The sequence below is a fragment of the Hippocampus bargibanti genome, linkage group LG03, assembly GCF_051943395.1.
Source record: "Hippocampus bargibanti isolate YZ-2025 linkage group LG03, ASM5194339v1, whole genome shotgun sequence".
NCBI lineage: Eukaryota > Metazoa > Chordata > Actinopteri > Syngnathiformes > Syngnathidae > Hippocampus > Hippocampus bargibanti.
The window spans coordinates 10,828,629-10,851,255 of record NC_142736.1 but is presented as its reverse complement, the minus strand read 5'-3'; the positions used below and the strand labels follow the sequence as shown (position 1 = coordinate 10,851,255).

General features: G+C 41.2%; 1 protein-coding gene across 7 annotated transcripts in view; it reads left to right on the top strand.

Moving 5' to 3' along the window:
- The first annotated feature begins 1,145 nt into the window (after nt 1-1,145).
- The window catches only part of LOC148900301 (C-myc promoter-binding protein-like), a 72,171-nt gene continuing 50,689 nt past the window's right edge, over nt 1,146-22,627 (top strand). For 3 of the 7 annotated variants that reach the window (XM_088991927.1, XM_088991925.1, XM_088991926.1), the window contains exon 1: nt 1,147-1,615. The gene's annotated coding sequence lies outside the window, so the exon portion shown is untranslated. Of the gene's footprint in view, nt 1,616-22,627 lie in introns of all 7 variants that reach the window. The other 4 variants (XR_016114437.1, XM_088991922.1, XM_088991924.1 and 1 more) reach the window with 3 other exon arrangements.

Below are 22,627 nucleotides of genomic sequence, written 5' to 3'. Positions count from 1 at the left end.
GTTTTGAAAGGCACATATAAATGAAATGTATTATTATTATCATAAAATTTAACAGCATCTCTGTCCAAACTTTTTCAACATACCCGCAAAAATGTTCCCCTGTACCGTCGTTCGTAACACAAATGCTCGTAAGTCGGGGAGCATCTGTACTGATGGTCGATCTTACACGTGTCAAAGTCAAGGCCCAGGAATCAGATTTGGCCCACCACCGGTCCCAATCCCGGATAAATACAGAGGGTTGTGTCAGGAAGGGCATCCGACGTAAAAGCTTGGCCAAAACAAACATACGGATCAAACCTCTAAAGATGGAGGACACTGATTTGCTGTGGCGATCCCTTGAAGGGAAAAGCCGAAAGGAAAAGAAGAAGACATCATGTTATGTGGCCCACGGAAGCAATTTAAGCATCTCAAGTTCCATGATGCTTGTTAAAGTCTGACTTGAAATTGTCCGATGTTATTCACAATCACAGCCATTATTCTTTGCTTCTGATTTGAAAATTATATTTGTCAATTTATTGTCCACTGAGTATGTAAAATGTAGAGATCATTCAATATTTCAATGGCTTCCCAAAATTCATAACGGCCCTACAAGGCAAACTGTAACCACAACATGGCCCACAACAAAAATGAGTCTGACACCCCTAGTCTAGTTCCTGCGCTGATTTGTTGATGTCGACACCATCACCGTTGGACCACCGGGGAAAGTTCTTTATCTAAAGTGTCTCCCACCTACTGCACGAAGATAGCTGGAATAGGCTCCAGGCCCTCCTCTTTCTCCCTGGAACCTTTGTGAGAATAAAGCGGATTGGAAAATTTATGGAAAAATTAAAGATTATTTTAGTGTTTTCATGAAGTTGAATTGTATATTTATTCTAAACATACTCTTATTGGAATAGAAAAAAAACAAACTTGTGACAGAGTAGCAATGGGTTATAAGAATTGGATAGGCGTGGCCATTGCCACTCTGAGACACCCTGTAAATCCGCCCCTGCATAAAACTGACGTAATTAATCAGTCTGTCAGTCAACGGCTCTCTTCCACTCTCCGCGGCGACTCCCGTCCCACTCCCGTTACTCGTTGAGAAAAAATAACAATTTCGACAAAGTAGTGAAAAAACATGATATAGACAGGTTTACAAATTATGCGAGTAAAAGTAAGAAGTAGTCAGAACTCTCAGGATACCTGAAGGAAATTTACAGTTACGAAGTATTCCAATATTTTGTGAGAAAATAGTAGCAAAATCAAGGTTTCCTTCCAATTTGGTTCAGGAAATTGAGATTAACCTCCAAATTGAATGCTGACGGGAAAGGGTCATCACAGGTGTGTACGCGTGTGGCTATGTGTACCACGGACGTGTATTTGCGCGCGCACGCGCCGGTCAGCGGATTCCTCCATCACAACCAAAATGGCGGCTCAATGGGTTGCCGGGCCGGCTCACCGTGGTGACTGACAGACGAGCGGTAACGTTTCACTTGGCCGGACTCGAACACGGTCACGTTCTGGGACAACTGTCCATACGCACGAAAGGATGGCTACCACATAAGTGCAGTGGCACCGGTAGATGACACCCGACGAAGCTGCGACCAAAGGACTAAAAATAACGATTTCAACTGGGGTAAGTAGGGAATGATAAACCGAGTAAATGCAGCTGCTGCCCGTTTTCTTCAATATAATTCATCTGAAGCGAATGAACGAGCCCTCGTTCACGCTCTCGCCGTCTGTCACTGCTCGAAACTGAATTCTGTCCTAGAAGAGGATGTAACGTGTACACTCCTCGCTAGCTTACGACAGTGTGTGCCACAGGTTGTTGTAACCTACGCTAGTTAAATTGTCGAATGCTTCAATCATCTGGATTGGTAACGATGAATTCAAGTCACGTTTTCGTCAAACCAAATGGTTCCATGGTTTAAACGCGTTCACTGTTTGACCCCCCACCACATTGTCTTATAGTGCTATAAATACACCAAAACACTGTGGAAACCCAGTTGCTTCGGGTTATTTTAGGGTTATGATGTTAGAAATCCGTCTCTTGTTTATTGCAGGAAGAATCAATGAGCGAGCTGCTTCTGAGTCATGTGCCGAAATGTTAAAATTCATTCACCTCCCATTCTATTTTACACATTGTTCAAATACGTTGATTTGTCTAATGCAGTCCTTTGATTGTACACATATCAAGAGGCTTTTTGCCGTTGGTGAGTACTGTAGTTTTGTACGAGGAGAGCCTCGCTTCAATATATGGGATATTTCTACCCCTGTCAGTGTATAGTATACCTGAGCAAGACACTCAACAAAAAGTTTCTCCGGGAGAGCTGGCATCAATGTATGAAACGCATGTTCAATTTACTTTTGCAACGAATATGACAGTTGTGAAGTAGTCATCCAGAATGACAAACCCCACTTTGCAACCTGTATGTTGCCAAATTATTCATTTTCCTTGAAACTAATCGCGTGAGGTAACCTTTTTACTTATGTTCACCAATGAGATTTCAGTGTTGCCATCTGTCAGATATGTGATTGTGACTGAAAATAATCGAAATGAAATTAAAGTTCTAGATGTTCCAGTGCGAATCCTCCAGTTAGTGAAGAAAATCAAAAGATCAAAAAGGATTGTTTTTTTCAATAAAGTTTAATTTCACTTTGTAGCATTTTGATCTATATCCAGCATCTAAAGAGCTCAGATTCACCATTTGGCCTTAAGATTAAGCACGCCAGTCGTTCCTGAGTATTTTACACCCATTTTATTGTTATTACGAGTGACATTTAAACCCACGAACAATCGGCAATCTAAGAATGCTAAAAAGCATGCATCCTAGAGTGCACTACATATGCATATTTATCTTTCTGCACTTTGAATAATTTGAAATGCCACAACCGCCCATTTAGGATAGGTAGCAGTTATGATTGAACCATTTATTCTCAGTAACAATGATGAGTGTGCTTCTTCATGTAATCTAAATTGGCATCATACCATTTGGATATGCCACATTACCTTAGACACGCACACGCGCTAGCACACACACACACACACACACACACACACACACACACACACACACACACACACACACACACACACACACTGTAGTGCAGATCAGAAATCGGGAAATGTTATAGGACACAAATAAACCTTGCTAATGTAGCATTTTGATCCCACAAAAATAATTAAAGATGTCTTCATACATAACTATCTCATAATCAGTTACCCACATGTTAGAATCCGATCTAAATATGATTTAATATGTAGTGTAACATTTCTAATCGAGAACAAGTTTATATTAATACATTTTCACAACACTGTTTAATTGTTATTTTTTGTTCAATGTTCTGTAAAGCACTTAAAAGTTCAAGTGACTTTTTCTTGGATCTGTTTACAGCCACTGCAATGTTGTCATGACATTGACTACAATGCTAAAGTAGTAGAAAGGCGCTTAAATGTAATGTATTATTATTATTATTATTATTATTATTATTATTATTAAGATGGTGCCCGAGTAGGCAGCCGTCAGCAAGTGCTCTCATGAGCCTTGCTTTTTTTTATTGTTTTTGTCTTGTTTTGTGTTTTCTTTTGTCACTTTGTGTTGTTGGGCGTCGTGTGGAATGGATACGGATTGTTTTTCAGCATTTTTGACCATGACATTCATCAAGGAGGAGACTGTGCTGAGCAGTTGCGCCTTTTCGGCAGCATGAATATGCCAGTACTGTTTTTGAATGGGAGGAATGTCGGAGCCATTCGACTGTCATCGCTGGACACCAAAGGGGCCATTGTGCTTTTTTTGTGCCTGTAATGGGCAGCGTCTTCAAAACCGGGATAGATGGAGGACATTGATTCGCTGTGGCGACCCCTGAGGGGAAAAGCCGAAAGGAAAAGAAGAAGAATGGGCAGCATCTTCAGCGGAAAGGTCGGTGCTGTTGGACAGTCTGCGGCTGGATGGATGCATGGCTTGAGGAGCCCGCGATAAGAAGAAAGGAGTGTCAGCGCAGAGCGCCGATGCGTATGTGGAACTGTTGCGGCTTGGAATTGAAGCAGATTTATGCGGGACAGGAGATGTGAGACAATCTCTTTTCGTCAATGGATTCTACAGCTGCGTGTTTGCTTTCAACATTTAGCTTGTAGTTGACGTGCACGTTCCACCATGATGTCCCTGATCCACTGGTGGAAAGACGCTTTGATCGTCTCCTCTTTCATCTAGAACTGCGTCATGTCATCACAAAGAGGGTACAGCAAGTCCTGAAGAATGAATGACTCTCTGTGTCTTTGTATTGTCATGTTGTCTTTGTGTTGTCATATTATTCGTTATTTAGTTTTTTTTTGTTGTTCTTTTGACTTCAAGACGGCGCCGCGAGAGTGGCTGCCTTTGCAGTTGCTCATGTATTTATGTATTATATTTTTTCTACTTTCATTCCTTTCATCACTTTGCTGCTGTGAAATGTAAATTTCTCCACTGTGAGACAAATAAAGGCAAATCCTATTATTATTATTATTATTATTATTATTATTATTATTATTATTGTTATTTCAAATGTCAATTCATGCTGAAATTTCCCAGCATTTTCAAGTCTGGTGAAAAAAGCCACCGCCTTCTTCTGAAGTAGCTCCCGAAAGGGTGCTTATGGACTGCCTGGTTTCATTCCTCTGCCAATGTATATGTTTGAAAATATAAAAATGGGTGAAAATGAAAAACAAGATATTGATAGGAAAACATAAAAGCTTGAGTCCAAAGGCTGGATCTTAGTTGAAGCTCTGTTTATGAGGTGTGCATGATGTGATTTGAGCAAGACGTGCATGATTGGATTGGATTGGATATGCCTTTATTAGTCTCACAGTGGAGAAATTATTATTATGATGTCATCTTAAAGGCTTCTATGAGCTTTGCTTTGTTTCTGAGGATTGCTATGAAATGCTGTGATGTTTCAAAAGGCAGCACGACAATCAATTGATTTCTTCCTTCGGCCTGTTGTTTAAATTACTATGCAATATGTGTGCATAATACCAGCCGTATTATATTCAAATTGTATGATAACCTTGAGCAAATAGTTTGCATTATCACGGTATTAAAATAACATATTTTCAAACAAAATATTTAATATTTTCCATTAAATTTGGTAGTAAACACATTCACGATAGGAGCAGCTGACTGTATTATGTCGTCTACAAACCCATTTTGTTGTGCAATTGATAGAAAGAAAAATGCATCCCATCCCAACACCAACCACCCGCCTATCCGTCCATCCAGTGTCTGAACTACTACTCGCAACGGCTGTGGGCATGATGGAGCCTATGCCAACTGACTTTGGACTGGTTTAATACAGTCAGACATGAATAGCATGAGAAAAAAAAACAACAACTAGTCAAGCAAATTCATCTTTCTCAGTTGCGCTTACCTTTTGAGAAGCCAACCAAATGGTATTTTTCTCCATCCAACTGACTTGGTGGGTATTATGGCAAAACCAAATGTCTCAAAGGCCTCTATCTTCATCATGTTCCTTCCTCATTGTTTTCTTGCATTGCCCAACTTGCTTCACCATAAAAAAATCCAATACTCCACATTCAAGACTTCACCAATTGTTTTTTTTTTATTTTCAAACCAATCTCTTCGCCTTTCAAAATTCAATTGGGTGATTTGTGGCCTCTCTTGCAATTGCTAATCTGGCGCAAATCTCTAGTGTGCATTCATTCCAACCGTAAAGTCAAATTGTTTGCCTCTATGCGCCAATTCAAAGTTTTGGTGGACGTAGCGTCATTAAAATAAATAACGCATTTCTTGTCTTTTGAATAAAAAGCCATTTTCGGTGAATGTGCATACACAGTAGTTGGGTTCGGTACCACAAATAAGGTTGAGAACCACTGCTCTAGAGCATTTTCTTGGGAAGCAGAAAGCTACTTCTTGGCTACCAATTTATGTACCAATTAATTTAATGTGAAGGGATTCTCGTTTTATTCTTACTTCTGAAATAACACATTGCATTGTCTCCAATTAGTAAGGTGACAAGGAGTCGCCATATTGATGGCATTGTTTGAAAATGAATAAAGGAATAAATAAATAAATCAGTGTCCTCCATCTTTAGAGGTTTGATCCGCATGTTTGTTTTGTCCAAGCTTTTACGTCGGATGCCCTTCCTGACACAATCCTCTGTATTTATCCGGGCTTGGGACAGGCACAAGAAGACTTATGTCCCTTTGTGGCTACAGAACAAGCAACTCGCTCAGTAAAAGGCTCCCAAACACAAAATGGTCATCAGCACAAGTAAAAGTCTCCCAAACACAAAATGGTAATCGGCACAGCATGATTCAAAAAAGCAAAAACTATACTCGCCATTTGATGACAATGCTCTGATCTTACCGTGGAATGGGCATCTCTTTCCTTACATAACGTCACAAACAGAACTTCAGTCCTTTAAGATGCTTTATCTTCCAGTCACAGATGTAAATAAATAAATACATAAAAAAATATAAATAAATAAATGTCATTTTCTTTGGTGGCTGAAACCCAGCAGATAACCAAAGAAAGGGTTATCAGACTGATTCATTCAGTCAGTCAGTCAGTCATTTACAGTCAGTACGGAAAGTATTCAGAATCCTTCACTTTTCCCGCATTTTCTTATGTCACAGCCCTATTGAAAAAAGGAATACATTATTTTTTTCCCCTCAGAATTCTACAAAAAACACCCCATGATGACAACATGAAAGAAGTTTTGGTAAGATTTTTGTAAATGTATTAAAAATAAACTAAACAAGAAATAAATATGCATAAGTATTCGGAACGTTTTCTTAATACCTTGTAGAAGCACCTTTGGCAGCAATTACAGCCTCAAGTCTTTTTTGAATAGGTTGCTACAGGTTTGGCATACCTATTTTTGGGCAGTTTTTCCCATTCCTCATTACAGCATCTCTCAAAGGAGTCCAAGATGGCGCCCGAGTAGGCAGCCGTCAGCAAGTGCTCTGATGAGCCTTGCTTTTTTTTTTGTTTTTGTGTTTTCTTTTGTCACTTTGTGTTGTTGTGCGTCGTGTGGAACGGATACGGATTGTTTTTCAGCATTTTTGACCATGACATTCATCAAGGAGGAGACTGTGCTGAGCGGTTGCGCCTTTTCGGCAGCATGAATATGCCAGTACTGTTTTTGAATGGGAGGAATGTTGGTGCCATTCGACTGTCATCGCTGGACAGCTCTGGGGCCATTGTGTTTTTTTGCGCCTGGAATGGGCAGCATCTTCACAGCCCCGCTTTGTTCAGTGGAAGGTCGGTGCTGTTGGACAGTCTGCGGCTGGATGGATACATGGCTTGAGGAGCCCGCGATAAGAAGAAAGGAGCGTCAGCGCAGAGCGCCAATGCGTATATGGAATTGTCGCGGGATGGAATTGAAGCTGATTTATGGGGGACAGGAGATGTGAGACAATCTCTTTTCGTCAATGGATGCTACAGCTGCGTGTTTGCTTTCAACATTTAGCTTGTAGTCGACGTGCACATTCCACCATGATGTCCCTGATCCACTGGTGAAGAGACGCTTTGATCCTCTCCTCTTTCATCTGGAACTGCTTCATGTAACAAAGAGGGTACAGAAAGTGCTTAAGAATGAATGTCACTCTGTGTCTTTGTTGTCATGTTATTTGTTATTTAGTTTTTTTTTTGTTTTTTTTTACTTCAAGACGCCGCCGCGAGAGTGGCTGCCTTTCCAGCAGCTCCTGTGTTTTGCTTTTCTACTTTCATTTCTTTCATAACTTTGCTGCTGTGAAATTTCTCCACTGCGACACTAAAGGCAAATCCAATCCAATCCAAACTCCATCAGGTTGATTGAGGAGCGTTGGTGCACAGCCATTCTCAGATCTCTCCAGAGATGTTCAATGGGATTAAAATCTGCCCTGGCATTGACATGGTTGTTCTGATATTTTGGCTGTGTGCTTTGGATCGTTGTCCTGCTGAAAGATGAAACGCCGTCCCAGTCTGAGGTCAACAGCGCTCTGGAATAGGTTTTCGGCCAGTATGTCTCTGTACATTGCTGCGTTAATCTTTCCCTCAATCCTGACTCGTCTCCCAGTTCTTGCTGCTGAAAAACAACCCCGCAGCGGCGCCTGGTCTCCAAACACAACGCCTGGCATTTATGCCAAAAAGTTCAATACAGTAAAGTCTTGTTATTTCGATATTCTCGAGAGTCGGAAAAAATGTCGACATAACCGGACTATCGACATATCCGTCCTGCGCCGAACTGCATTAAAAGGGGGAGGGGGCAACACGTAAATGGGGGATCTTTGATATGGCATGTAATTTTATCATTGGGTTCATGAATTGCGTATCTAGCATGCTTTTTGTACAGTAGTGAAGTGAAAAATAAACTAAAATAAAAACATCTTCACACTTTTAATGACTATTTCATTTCAAATATGCAACCAATGCAAAATCCTCACGTTGTTACTTACGTTGATGAAGTATTCTGCTGCATGTCAAACTCTTTCGCGATGAAGGATTTACTTGTTGGATTGTCCTCCACAGCCATAATTGCATTGTACGTTGTTAGGATATCACAATTCTTACGTTTCCCCACGGTTGAAATTGGTGTTGAACAACAGTACTGTATATAAGCTCTGCCTTTTTTTTATTGTGCTCGCGTCGACAGACCAAAACACGGAAGCTGGTTATGTGACTGGGGGTTGGGAGGACCCGACAACGGGGTTCGAGAGAGTGCCTGAATAGAATGGCTGAGCTGTGGTGTAACAGCAGCTCCTGTTTGTATCTGTATGTGATAACTGCTATGTTTGTTATTAAAAAGACTGACCCGCTATAGCAGCGACTGTGCGCAACATTTGCCATGCTGAGGGGCATTACAGTATGTTTCAGATGCTATTGCAGCAGTAATGAAAGACGTGAGCTCTTTTTTTATAGTGCTTGCTTATGACAAGTCAAAACACGGAAGCCGGTTACGTGACTGGGGGATCTTTAATACAGTATGGCATGTACAGTAATTTTCAAAATCATCACGCTTCATCAGACAAAACAATAAACATTGTTGCAAAAAACGATTGCGATATCGATATAACCAGACTTTACTGTATTTGTCTCGTCAGATCAGAGAATTTTGTTTCTCATGGTCTGAGAGTGCTTCAGGTGCCTTTTGGCAAACTCCAGTCGGGCTGCCATGTGCCTTTTACTAAGAAGTAGCTTCCGCCTGGCCACTCCTCCATACGGGCCTGATTGGTGGATTGCTGCACAGATGGTTGTCCTTCTGGAAGTTCCTCCTCTCTCCATAGAGGAACGCTGGAGCTCTGACGTAGTGACCATCGGGTTCTTGGTCATCTCTCTGACTAAGGCCATTCTCCCCCGATTGCTCAGTTTAGACGTTTGACCAGCTCTAGAGAGATTCCTGGTGCTTCCAAACTTCTTCCATTCAAGGATGATGCAGGCCACAGTGCTCACTGGGAACTTCAAAGTACCAGAAAATTGTTGGTACCCTTTCCCAGATTTGTGAATTGAAACAATTCTGTTTTGAAGGTCTACAGATAATTCTTTTGACTTAATGCTTAATTTGTGTTCCTACATGCACTGTCAACTGTGTATATTGACATGTATGTGTCTTTCTGAATCAAGTCCAATCAACTGAATTTACCGCAGGTGGACTCCCATCAGTGGAAACAGGATGAACCAGAACGTGCACATTCCACCATGATGTCCCTGATCCACTGGTGAAGAGACGCTTTGATCCTCTCCTCTTTCATCTGGAACTGCTTCATGTAACAAAGAGGGTACAGAAAGTGCTTAAGAATGAATGTCACTCTGTGTCTTTGTTGTCATGTTATTTGTTATTTAGTTTTTTTTTTGTTTTTTTTTACTTCAAGACGCCGCCGCGAGAGTGGCTGCCTTTCCAGCAGCTCCTGTGTTTTGCTTTTCTACTTTCATTTCTTTCATAACTTTGCTGCTGTGAAATTTCTCCACTGCGACACTAAAGGCAAATCCAATCCAATCCAAACTCCATCAGGTTGATTGAGGAGCGTTGGTGCACAGCCATTCTCAGATCTCTCCAGAGATGTTCAATGGGATTAAAATCTGCCCTGGCATTGACATGGTTGTTCTGATATTTTGGCTGTGTGCTTTGGATCGTTGTCCTGCTGAAAGATGAAACGCCGTCCCAGTCTGAGGTCAACAGCGCTCTGGAATAGGTTTTCGGCCAGTATGTCTCTGTACATTGCTGCGTTAATCTTTCCCTCAATCCTGACTCGTCTCCCAGTTCTTGCTGCTGAAAAACAACCCCGCAGCGGCGCCTGGTCTCCAAACACAACGCCTGGCATTTATGCCAAAAAGTTCAATACAGTAAAGTCTTGTTATTTCGATATTCTCGAGAGTCGGAAAAAATGTCGACATAACCGGACTATCGACATATCCGTCCTGCGCCGAACTGCATTAAAAGGGGGAGGGGGCAACACGTAAATGGGGGATCTTTGATATGGCATGTAATTTTATCATTGGGTTCATGAATTGCGTATCTAGCATGCTTTTTGTACAGTAGTGAAGTGAAAAATAAACTAAAATAAAAACATCTTCACACTTTTAATGACTATTTCATTTCAAATATGCAACCAATGCAAAATCCTCACGTTGTTACTTACGTTGATGAAGTATTCTGCTGCATGTCAAACTCTTTCGCGATGAAGGATTTACTTGTTGGATTGTCCTCCACAGCCATAATTGCATTGTACGTTGTTAGGATATCACAATTCTTACGTTTCCCCACGGTTGAAATTGGTGTTGAACAACAGTACTGTATATAAGCTCTGCCTTTTTTTTATTGTGCTCGCGTCGACAGACCAAAACACGGAAGCTGGTTATGTGACTGGGGGTTGGGAGGACCCGACAACGGGGTTCGAGAGAGTGCCTGAATAGAATGGCTGAGCTGTGGTGTAACAGCAGCTCCTGTTTGTATCTGTATGTGATAACTGCTATGTTTGTTATTAAAAAGACTGACCCGCTATAGCAGCGACTGTGCGCAACATTTGCCATGCTGAGGGGCATTACAGTATGTTTCAGATGCTATTGCAGCAGTAATGAAAGACGTGAGCTCTTTTTTTATAGTGCTTGCTTATGACAAGTCAAAACACGGAAGCCGGTTACGTGACTGGGGGATCTTTAATACAGTATGGCATGTACAGTAATTTTCAAAATCATCACGCTTCATCAGACAAAACAATAAACATTGTTGCAAAAAACGATTGCGATATCGATATAACCAGACTTTACTGTATTTGTCTCGTCAGATCAGAGAATTTTGTTTCTCATGGTCTGAGAGTGCTTCAGGTGCCTTTTGGCAAACTCCAGTCGGGCTGCCATGTGCCTTTTACTAAGAAGTAGCTTCCGCCTGGCCACTCCTCCATACGGGCCTGATTGGTGGATTGCTGCACAGATGGTTGTCCTTCTGGAAGTTCCTCCTCTCTCCATAGAGGAACGCTGGAGCTCTGACGTAGTGACCATCGGGTTCTTGGTCATCTCTCTGACTAAGGCCATTCTCCCCCGATTGCTCAGTTTAGACGTTTGACCAGCTCTAGAGAGATTCCTGGTGCTTCCAAACTTCTTCCATTCAAGGATGATGCAGGCCACAGTGCTCACTGGGAACTTCAAAGTACCAGAAAATTGTTGGTACCCTTTCCCAGATTTGTGAATTGAAACAATTCTGTTTTGAAGGTCTACAGATAATTCTTTTGACTTAATGCTTAATTTGTGTTCCTACATGCACTGTCAACTGTGTATATTGACATGTATGTGTCTTTCTGAATCAAGTCCAATCAACTGAATTTACCGCAGGTGGACTCCCATCAGTGGAAACAGGATGAACCAGAGCTCATATTTGAGCTTCATGGCAAAGGTTCTGAATACTTATGCACAGGTGATTTTTTTGTTTTTATTTTTAATAACTTTACAAAAATCTTACCAAAACATCTTTCATGTTGTCACCATGGGGTATTTTGTGTAGAAATTAATGTATTCCTTTTTTCAATAGGGCTGTAACATCAGAAAATGCGGGAAAAATGAAGCATTCTGAATACTTTCCGGACTTACTGTCTGTCTGTTTTCAGCTGCCCTCAATTGGTACCATTGAACTGAAGGACTTTTCTGCTTCAGTTTCTAGCTGCCACTGTGCCTCCACTTAAATTGCATATTCATATGAAATAGTTCTGCTACGCAGTGTTTTCATATGACTGTTGCTAGATTTTCTGAGGAGCCGGTCAGACTGCGTGAAATGCTGGAAGTCGTGTCCTGTGGGCCAAAGAGGGAAAGAACCATCCGGACTGTAATGGATGTTCTAAAGATTAAAAGCATCTGTGATGTTGTAGGGCTGTCTTAGTGCCAAGTAATCGATAATTTACTCATCTGTAAAGAGTCGATTAATGCTGCTAGGTATCAGTATGGAGAAACATATGCTGTGATCCTAGCATTGTTTTTTTTCACAGACTTTCCAAACATTTATTTAACGGGTGACGTGAGAGTGGTAAACATGACCCTATCTCAATTTTTGTGAATATGTTGCCGCCATAAAAGTACAGTGTTATGATTATTTACTTTTAACAAAGATGATTGCTGTTTTAGTATATTAAATTAATTATATATTGAACATTCTTTGAAAATCATTCCATTCAGTTTTTTTATTTATGTTAACACAACACCCAACTTAATTCTAATTGGCTTTGCAGAAACGTCACAATTTGGTTTATGAACTCATTAAATACAAACAGAGAAGAACAAACTTGTTAGTCAACAAATAATTTATACTTTAAAATTCTATTTGATTTATTGTTCTTTTTTTCTGTTGATCACACAACTCCTCTGAATTTGAATGAGGCATCTTGGTCTATTTCAGAAGTATCTGACAGTAAGTAACTGTCATTATTGCTCTCAATTTATATACTGCCGCAGCGTGGAGGGAAATGACTGAAAACGCAGACATGCCTCCGTGCATAGACACTTTGTGCGTGTGCGGGTGTGTGTGCGTGCATATGCGCGCGTGTGTGTGTGTGTGTGTGTAAGAGAGATTTTCTCTCCCTCCAAGAAATGATTGCCTTTGGCTGGTTTAAGATGCTGATTATTGGCAAACGTGAAAGGGGGTACGTGGTTACTTGGACTGAGTTGTAAATGCAACATGAGCATGGATAATCCACGGCTAATATCCTGCTAATTTTTGATATTAACGTCTTGAATGTTGATATATAGATTTCAACCCAGGAACGACATTTCGCTCAGCCCCTTTTTATATTTTAATTTTAGACATTTGGTTCATTACATTTTAAATATTTAGAAAATATATATATTCAAAAATGGCCAAGTTGGTTTTTCATATTTTTTCCAATACACCTTTATGGAATAATAACTACTGTATTATCCGGTGCAAAAGGCGCACCTAAAAGCCTTCATTCTCTTCCAAAGATGACTTTGCGCCTCATACGTAGGTGTTCCTTTATATGTGAAGTAATATTGATCCACAACAGGTATCACAACAACTGTCAGCAGCCACCGACTCCATTTTCCCCTGTAGAAAAAGTAGTGTGTAACCCCGCCTCTACTGTAGCTCCTCATAATGTGGTGTGTCTTATATTTGGAAAACTCATCTATTTATATTATATTTGGAAAACTTTTTTACTTCATTGAAGGTGCGCCTTATACAGTAAAGTCTCATTATATCAATATCGGTTATATTGATACTACTGCATATTACGATACTATTTTCATTTCCCGGCAAATTTCTAGTCTTTTATGTATAATTTGTTCCGTTTAGTACGATACCGGGTCATTACGATAATCCGGTTACAACTGTGCCCTTTTCATCTCCCACCAGCCATTTTGCTCTGTTTATATCGATACAAAAGCAGTTTAAGCTGAATCGATATTTGCTTAAGAGTTTCTATACAGTACCACCATTAGCGATATCTGTATTGGTCACACCGTTGGTCACGTGACCAGCTTTCCTGTCTTGCACAGTGTAGCAGAGCTGCAATAGCATCTGAAACATACTGTAGTGTTGTTATACAGTATACAATTGTTCAACACCAATTTCAACCATGGGGAAACGTAAGAATTGTGACCTCGGAACGAAGTACAAGGCAATAGTGGCTGTCGAAGAGAATCCAACAAGGAGCAAATCCTCCATCGCGAAATAGTTCGACGTGCCGCAGAATTCTTTATCAACGTCAGTAATGTAAACGTTGCAGTTTGTGTTTTCCCTACATGTATTTAATTGTGTTGTATTCAGATATCTTCATCGCTTGCAATAATCACTGTTTTTCATACAGTATGTACATGCTGGCGTTTGGGGATTCTCTCGTGTGTATAGAACAATGTCGAGTGCTACTCAGAGTCACGATTGCAAGAGCGTTATGAAAATAATAAATGACATTTTTATTTCATGCATAACTTTATTTTTCACTTCACGACAGTACAAAAGCATGATACATACGCAATCCATGAAGTCAAGGATAAAATTACATGCCATATCAGAGATCCCACATTTATTGCCCCCTTTTAATGCACTTCAGGCAGGATCGGATTTATATCGATCGTCCGGTATATATCGATATTTTTTCCGACTCCCGAGAATATCGATATAACAAGACTTTACTGTATATGGAAAAAAACTTTGAAAATCCACCAATCATTGAGGGTGCGCCTTATACTCCGGGGCGCCTTATGCACCGCTAAGTATGGTACATTTAATGTCAGCCGAGTGACCATGTCACTGAGCGCAAGTTGCTGATACTACTGCTGTCTCATAAATGCAAATTAGAGACAACACCTTCCTGTGCCAGTGCCACGTGACAGGTTGAAGAATGACATACATGCCCGCCATGTTGTCAGTCAGCTAAAAATACAGTGTAAACCAAAGCTGCATCATTATGCAATACCACCTTCTAGTACTCACACCCAAATCTTGTTTGGATTCTATTTTCACTGTGGGCCCACAGTTTTCTGTGCAATGTATCCGGACCCTGCCTTCGCGATATGGTGAGAAGCTCTGCCATCCAGGAAGAGCTCAGAATCGAGCCGCTTCTTCTCAACGTTGAGAGGAGCCAGGCATCTGATTAGGATGACTCATGGTGAGGTGTTCCGGGCATATCTCTCTAGCAGGAGGTCCTGGGCTCGACCCAGGACACGTTGGAGAGACTGTCTCCCAGCTAGTCTAGGAACACCCTGGGATCCCCGGGAAGAGCTGGAACAGGTGAATGAGGAGGGGCAAGTCTGGGCTTACCTATTAACGCTGGGTCAGGTTGCTCCCGCAACCTGACCCAGATAAGCGATAGAAAATGAATGGATGGATAGATTTCATCTTAAAATTGGGTAAACCTCAGATAATTTTCTCTTAGCTTTATGAGACATGTGTCCGACCCTCAAAAGTCTCTGCAATATTTTTGACTAATTCATTTACTGTCGAAAACTTAGGGAAGCTATTTCCATTTTTGTGTAACTTTCCAAGGCATACTGCTGAACCAGGGAACTCCCTGTGCTTTTTGTGAGAATGATTAAACAATTGTATTGTCTAATGTATTCCTGACTGGGTTATTCAACAAGATCTTAGATGGTGAACAGATGCCTGAAGAATGTAGACGAAGTGTACTCGTGCCCATTTTTAAGAACAAAGGAGATGTGCAGAGTTGTACTAATTACAGAGGAATAAAGTTGATGAGCCATACAATGAAAATCTGGGAAAGAGTAGTTGAAGCTAGACTAAGAGCAGACGTGAACATTTGTGAGCAGCAGTATGGCTTCATGCCAAAAAAGAGTACGACAGATGCAATGTTTGCTTTAAGAATGCTGATAGAGAAGTACAGAGAAGGTCAGAATGAATTGCATTGTGTCTTTCTAGATCTGGAGAAAGCGTATGACAGGGTGCCCAGAGAAGAGCTGTGGCATTGCATGAGGAAGTCTGGAGTGACGGAAAAGTATGTTAGAGCGGTACAAGACATGTATCATGACTGTAAGACAGTTGTGAGATGTGCTGTCGGTATGACTGAGGAATTCAAGGTGGAGGTGGGACTCCACCAGGGGTCAGCTCTGAGCCCCTTCTTGTTTGCTATGGTGATGGACAGGCTGACAGACGATATTAGACAAGAATCTGCTTGGACCATGATGTTTGCAGGTGACATTGTGATCTGTAGCGAGAACAGGGAACAGGTGGCGGAGAAACTAGAGCTGTGGAGATATGCCCTGGAAAGGAGAGGAATGAAGATCAGTCGCAGCAAAACGGAATATATGTGTGTGAATGAGAGGGATCCAAGTGCAAGAGTGATGCTACAGGGAGAAGAGATAAAGAAGGTGGAGGATTTTAAGTACTTGGGGTCAACTGTCCAGAGCAATGGAGAGTGTGGAAAAGAGGTGAAGAAGCCTGTCCAGGTAGGCTGGAGCGGCTGGAGAAAAGTGTCAGGTGTGATGTGTGATAGAAGGGTTTCAGCTAGGATGAAAGGAAAAGTGTATAAAACCGTGGTGAGACCAGCCATGATGTTTGGACTGGAGACAGTGCCACCGAAGAAAAGACAGGAAGCAGAGCTGGAGGTAGCAGAGCTGAAGATGTTGAGGTTTTCTTTGGGAGTGACCAGGTTGGATAGGATCAGGAATGAGTACATTAGAGGGACAACTCATATTAGAGGCTTTGGAGAGAAAGTCAGAAAGGCCAGACTGAGATGGTTTGGACATGTCCAGAGGAGAGAGAGTGACTATATCGGGAGAAGGATGCTGAGTCTTGACCTGCCAGGCAGGAGACCGAGAGGAAGACCAAAGAGGAGGTTTATGGATGTGGTCAAAGAGGACATGAAGGTAGCTGGTGTGAGAGAAGAGGATGCACAAAACCGGGATAGATGGAGGACATTGATTCGCTGTGGCGACCCCTGAGGGGAAAAGCCGAAAGGAAAAGAAGAAGATTGTCTAATGTATTTCTAAGGAAAAAAACATGTTCACATGTTCCAAATCTGAAAAGCTGCTTGAACAACAAAGAGTGACAAGAAAATATTTTGGTACGGGCAACCTTGTTTGTATACATTCAGGGATTTGGTGATAACAATGCATGAAATATCCCTTCAGAGAGGAGAAAATGGCAATTATGTGACAGATTTTATGCCAAAATCATAACAACAAACTCCATTTGGCAAGAATCATGAAGTAAACAATAAGAGAGAACTCAAGCCGCTATTGGAAAAACATCACACAACGAGACTCATCTGAGTGAGAATCTGAATGCTGAAGCTGTAGACAAAGCTTCTCAACTTGAACTTGCTGACACTTGCTGACTCAAGATGAGTGCAGGAGTTCAATCGAGGGGGCACTGAGATCTCCAAACCACAGGAATTCATCTGCATCCGCAAGGGGTTTGTCCAAGACAATGTGATTGGGAACTCACAGCTGTCTTGACTTAAAAAGAAAAAAAAAACTGTGGTGCTGGTGACAACTCACCAATTGGGCTCTCCGCTGAGGTTCTAACAGCCAGGTCGCTGCTCTGGGTTCCAGCTGTATAGACACTGAGCTGGAAGACAGCCACAGCAGGGCGGACACATGGGGAAGGTAAAAAGGAATGTGCTCAAGAAGATAAACATAAACTAACCTAATGGCATCCGCTCTCAGATCACAAGCGCTGGTTTTAGGGTTCCTTACGAACAACATCAGGTCCTATGTAATCTGTGAGGACAGAAGATGTAGAAATTATGGCGGCTCACGATACAATATTAATTTAGCTACCTATGCATTGTGGATTTCTTCATCATTACATCACTAATCAGCAGAGCAAAGAATTACACCTCAATTATGTATTAAAAAATAGAAAACGGAACCAAAGTAGCACGGGTGTGTTTTACAGTGGGACCTTGGCTAACACACTTAATTGGTTCCCAGACAGACTGTAAAAGGCGAAAAGTGTGTATCCCAAAAATTAATTTCCCATAGGAAACCTTTAAGATGACAATCATCCGTTCCCAGGTCTCCATAAAATATAATTTTCAACTAAATAAGCCTTAAAACTACAAACAATATACCTTATTCTATGTATAATAAATGTGCTATTGTATTGTAATGAAAGAAATACTCTGTACTTTATAATAAAGTCGTTTTATTTACCTTTCTGATGGTCATTGATAGCTTGATGGAATGGGGTTCAGACTTCCCTTCCTGTGTTATGAAAGTCCCGTTAGGCATCTTTTTTTCCAAAAAGGCCGGCCTCATCTGCATTAAATGCTTGAGGAACGTCGCCTTCTTCTGTCACCATTTCGACGAATGGCTTCGGCAGATTTATTGTCAGAACTGGCTGCTTCACCATGACGAGTAATGCAGTGAATCCCTGTACGGCGCTTAAAGTTTTCGAACCATCCGTTGCTAGCTTTAAAATCATCAAGAAACGGCGAACTTCCAGGTTGACGCATGACGATATCAGGGTGAATTTGCCGTGCTTTCTCGGATATACTTGCGATATTCACGCTGTCGCCGGCTAGCTGCTTTTCGTTAATCCAAATTAACAGAAGTTTTTCAACCTCTTCTATTGCCCGAGACCGTTGCTTTGACAGCACGGAAACACCTTTAGCAATACACACACCTTTAATAGCTTCTTTGTGGCGAAGGATTGTAGCAATGGTGGACTTAGCATATTGCTGCTGGGCCGTGAAGTCAGACAAACGCACACCTCGTTCGTGTTTCTCAATGATCTCCTTTTTCTCCTCGACTGTAATTTTGTTTTGTGTCTTCTTTGGCTGAACACGAGCCTATGGTGGGGTCTTTTTCGGTCCCATAACAGCAAAAATATCCGTGATAAATCCTTGAATAAGACCGACGTGTGCACTCAGAGAAAAGGGGTGTGGAAAGGTAGGCCGGCTGTGACGCTGTTCGGTCGTGTGGTTTGGTGTTCTTCCGCCGAAGATTACTCTGCCAGCTGTGGTGAGGCGGCGCTCCGTGTGTATCCCGAAAAGTAGTGCGTATGCCAAGGTTTAATTTTCATAAATTTAACGTTCGTAAACCGAAAAGTTCGTAAGGCAAGGTGTTCGTATACCGAGGTCCCATTGTATTTGTATTTTCTTCAAGTTTCACGTTTTGATGTAAATTTGGACTTGATTGTTCAATTTTGGTTTTATGTAATCCAAAAGTCAAACACACCAACCAAGAGAATGTAAAACCATAGCCTCTTACATTCAAGTGTGGCAGGGTTCAGAATTAACTACAGAAAAGTCTCTTTATATCGATATTCTCGGGAGTCGGAAAAAATGTCGATATAACCGTGCTATCGATATATCCGATCCTGCGCCGAACTGCATTAAAGGGGGGGGGATACGTAAATGGGGGATCTTTGTTATGGCATGTAATTTTATCATTGGGTTCATGGATTGCGTATCTAACATGTTTTTGTACAGTAGTGAAGTGAAAAATAAAGTTGTGCATAAAATAAAAAACGTCTTTACACTTTTTTAATGACTATTTCCTTTCAAAAATGCAACCAACCAATGCTAAACCCTCAAGTTCTACTCACACAAAGCCACGAACGCCAGCATGTACAATCATATGAAAAACAGTGATTGTTGCAAGCAATAAAGATATCTGGATGCAACACAATTAAATACTGTACATGGATGAAAAACCAAAACTGCAACGTTTACATAACTTACGTTGATGCCGCACGTCAAACTCTTTCGCGATGAAGGATTTGCTTGTTAGATAGTCCTCCACAGCCACGATTGCCTTCTACGTTGTTTGGATATCACAATTCTATTAAATCTATGGTTTAATTGGCGTCAAACAACAGTACTGTATATAAGATATGCTGCTAGTTTTTTTTATTGTGCTCGCGTCGACAGGATAAACACGGAAGCTGGTTACGTGACAGGGGCTTGGGAGGACCCGACAACAGGGTTCGAGAGAGTGCCTGAATAGAATGCCGGCGCGCAGCTGTGACGTAACAACATCTCTTGTTCGTATCTGGATGTGATAACGGCTACGTTTTGTTATTAAAAAGACCGACCAGTAGTAATGAAAGCTGTGAGCTATCAACAGTCTCGGCCAATCGCTAGTTTTTTTATTGTGCTTGCGTCGACAAGATAAACACGGAAGCTGGTTACGTGACTGGGGGATCTTTAATACAGTATGGAATGAAAACTAAACATTGTTGCAGAAACGATTGCATCCATATACAGTAGTGGGCATGTACATACAGTAACACTGCAACAGGGAAACTGCAACGCTTACATCTTACTGTATATTATGTATGCATGTTTTGTCTGAGAACCGTGTTGAATCCGAAAGCCGCCAGTAGAGGGCACCCAGGCTCGATAGGATACAGTATACAGTACAGTAAATCTTTAATCGATTGCAAACATGTATGCTTTACTCTTTCTCTTCTGTATTTGAATCATATCCGTGAATGGATGTGTAACAAGAAAGCATATTCTCCGAATCTGAAGCCATTGTTTGGATTCTCCAGCAATGCAAGAGACGTCTTGGCGTGACGTGAATTCATTTTTATTGGTGTTTTGCATTTATCATACTGCGTGTTTTGGGTATTGTAGATGCTATAAAACCTTTTTCTGATGTCAGTCAAGAAACAAAAAAGTGACGTTGGTTGTCCTTTAATGCACAGTATGGAATGTACAGTCATTTTCAAAATCATCACGCTTCAGCAGACAAAACAACAAACATTGTTGCAAAAAACACTTGCATTCATATACAGTACATGTACATAACACTGTAATTATGTATGCTATTTAAAAAAGTCATCAATCTTCTTCTGCTTCCCATTTTTATATTTTAATATAAATAACCAACACACACCCTTTTAATGAAATGCAATGCCCCCACCCTTTTACCCAATATGTTTGGAATTCTAAATATCCTCCAGATTACAATTATGTTTTCAATTGGGGACACACATGAATTACAAAATCTCTTTCCAATGAAATTGCCTTTGGATGGGTTCAGCTTTCAGAATATGACAGCGGTTTTGCATGTGGAATGTTTTCATAGACCAGGGAGCACAGGAAAGTTTGGGCGTGGTTCTCAAATGAGCACCAGAGGTTGTTGTTTGGTGCTCATTTTTCTCCTGATTCACCACGTCATGGATGAACTTGACAATTTAAAGCACATCTAGGCAAGGTTTATCATTAACTCATTCACTGCCATTCCCAAATTTATTCTGTCATGAGCGAGTTGACAGCTGGGCGGGGCCTCCGCTCCCGACGTCCACCAGCTGCTGTCAATTCCCTCATCACTGACTGTTGGACATTTAAACCTGACGCTGGCACTTACCCAGCGTCGGAAGATACTACGCCTTGCGCCTTGCCTGTACCTTGAATGAGTATTCAGTACTTGAGTTGCTTCGCCCGAGGTATTTATTAGCTACGATCGTGTCGGTTTGTACGCCCCGTATCGTATGCTGTTTTGCACCCTCGTGTGCCTTTTTATTTTTTCTTCTCGCTAATGAGGTTGGGCGGATTGCCCCCACTTACCCACTAGATTTGCTGTTTGTCACATTTTGTTCAACAAGTTTTTTCCGGGTCCGTGTTGTATCAGACCCGCGCTTTGTGTAAATAAATCATCTGCCAGCACCAATGTCTCTGTCACCTGCATAGCGATCCACCCGAATTCCTACGTTCCAACTCGTCAGCTGCCACTGTTGCCGGCGGAACGTGATATGTTCGGGTTTTGGTTTTTCTTACGTGCCAATAAAGCGGTGGTCAGACCTCTGACATTGTTTTTTCCTCCCACGAAAGGGCAGCATTTCCTTTTGTATATCCACCCCCATTTCTAGCTCAGATAACTCCAGACACATATAATTTAGGAATTAACTCTTTATTTTCTGATGAAAGAAGAGAGTCCATGGTTTCTTATGCTGCATTGAATATTTATGTAGTCTGTGGGTCTTGCAATTTGAGTGAAAATGACAAAAAAACTGGTACTGGAGTGGACGCATTTTTGCACATCATCTGGTAGTGAATGAGTTAATGTGTGTTTAGTCAATATAACTAAATATTTTTCCCCCATTGAATTGTTTTTAAATTTCCTAATTGCGGCCACAAATACCACAATTTCTTGTTTTGTAAAAGACTTTCAATACATATCTAACACAATTGAGTTTTGTGGCCCATTCAAGAATTAAATTTCCCACCTCTGACTTGCAGGATAGGAACCTGTGAGCAACTGTCTTATTTAGTGCAATTTTCTAGGTCAGCCATCCTTTGCCGATTTTTTTTTTCACCACACACCGCTTTTCTGTGAAGATATTTTGATGGATTGTCAAAGTCAGCGTGAGCGACAGACAACCCCGTGCCGATGGCCTTCCTACTAACCAGCTCAATTACGGCACGGCGATATGTCATTATTGTATTGATATTGGATTTGAACATTGCAGGTTAATGAGACCTTGCCATACTTTTGGTGTCTGCAACTTCGGTCCATACACTCACATTCCTTCTTTTAAGTTTGGAAAGATTTGTACATAACAACACATGACACACTTCACACACGCAAACAACGCTGTTTTAGCATAAAATTGACACAGAAGGACTCAGAGAAAGGGTACCTTTGAAAAAATGATCAAAAGCACAGACCTATTAAATTTCTTACTGATGTACAATCACTTGCTTTCATTGTAATACCATTATCGAGATATATGGCAAAATTATGCAGCCATTTTGCAGTGC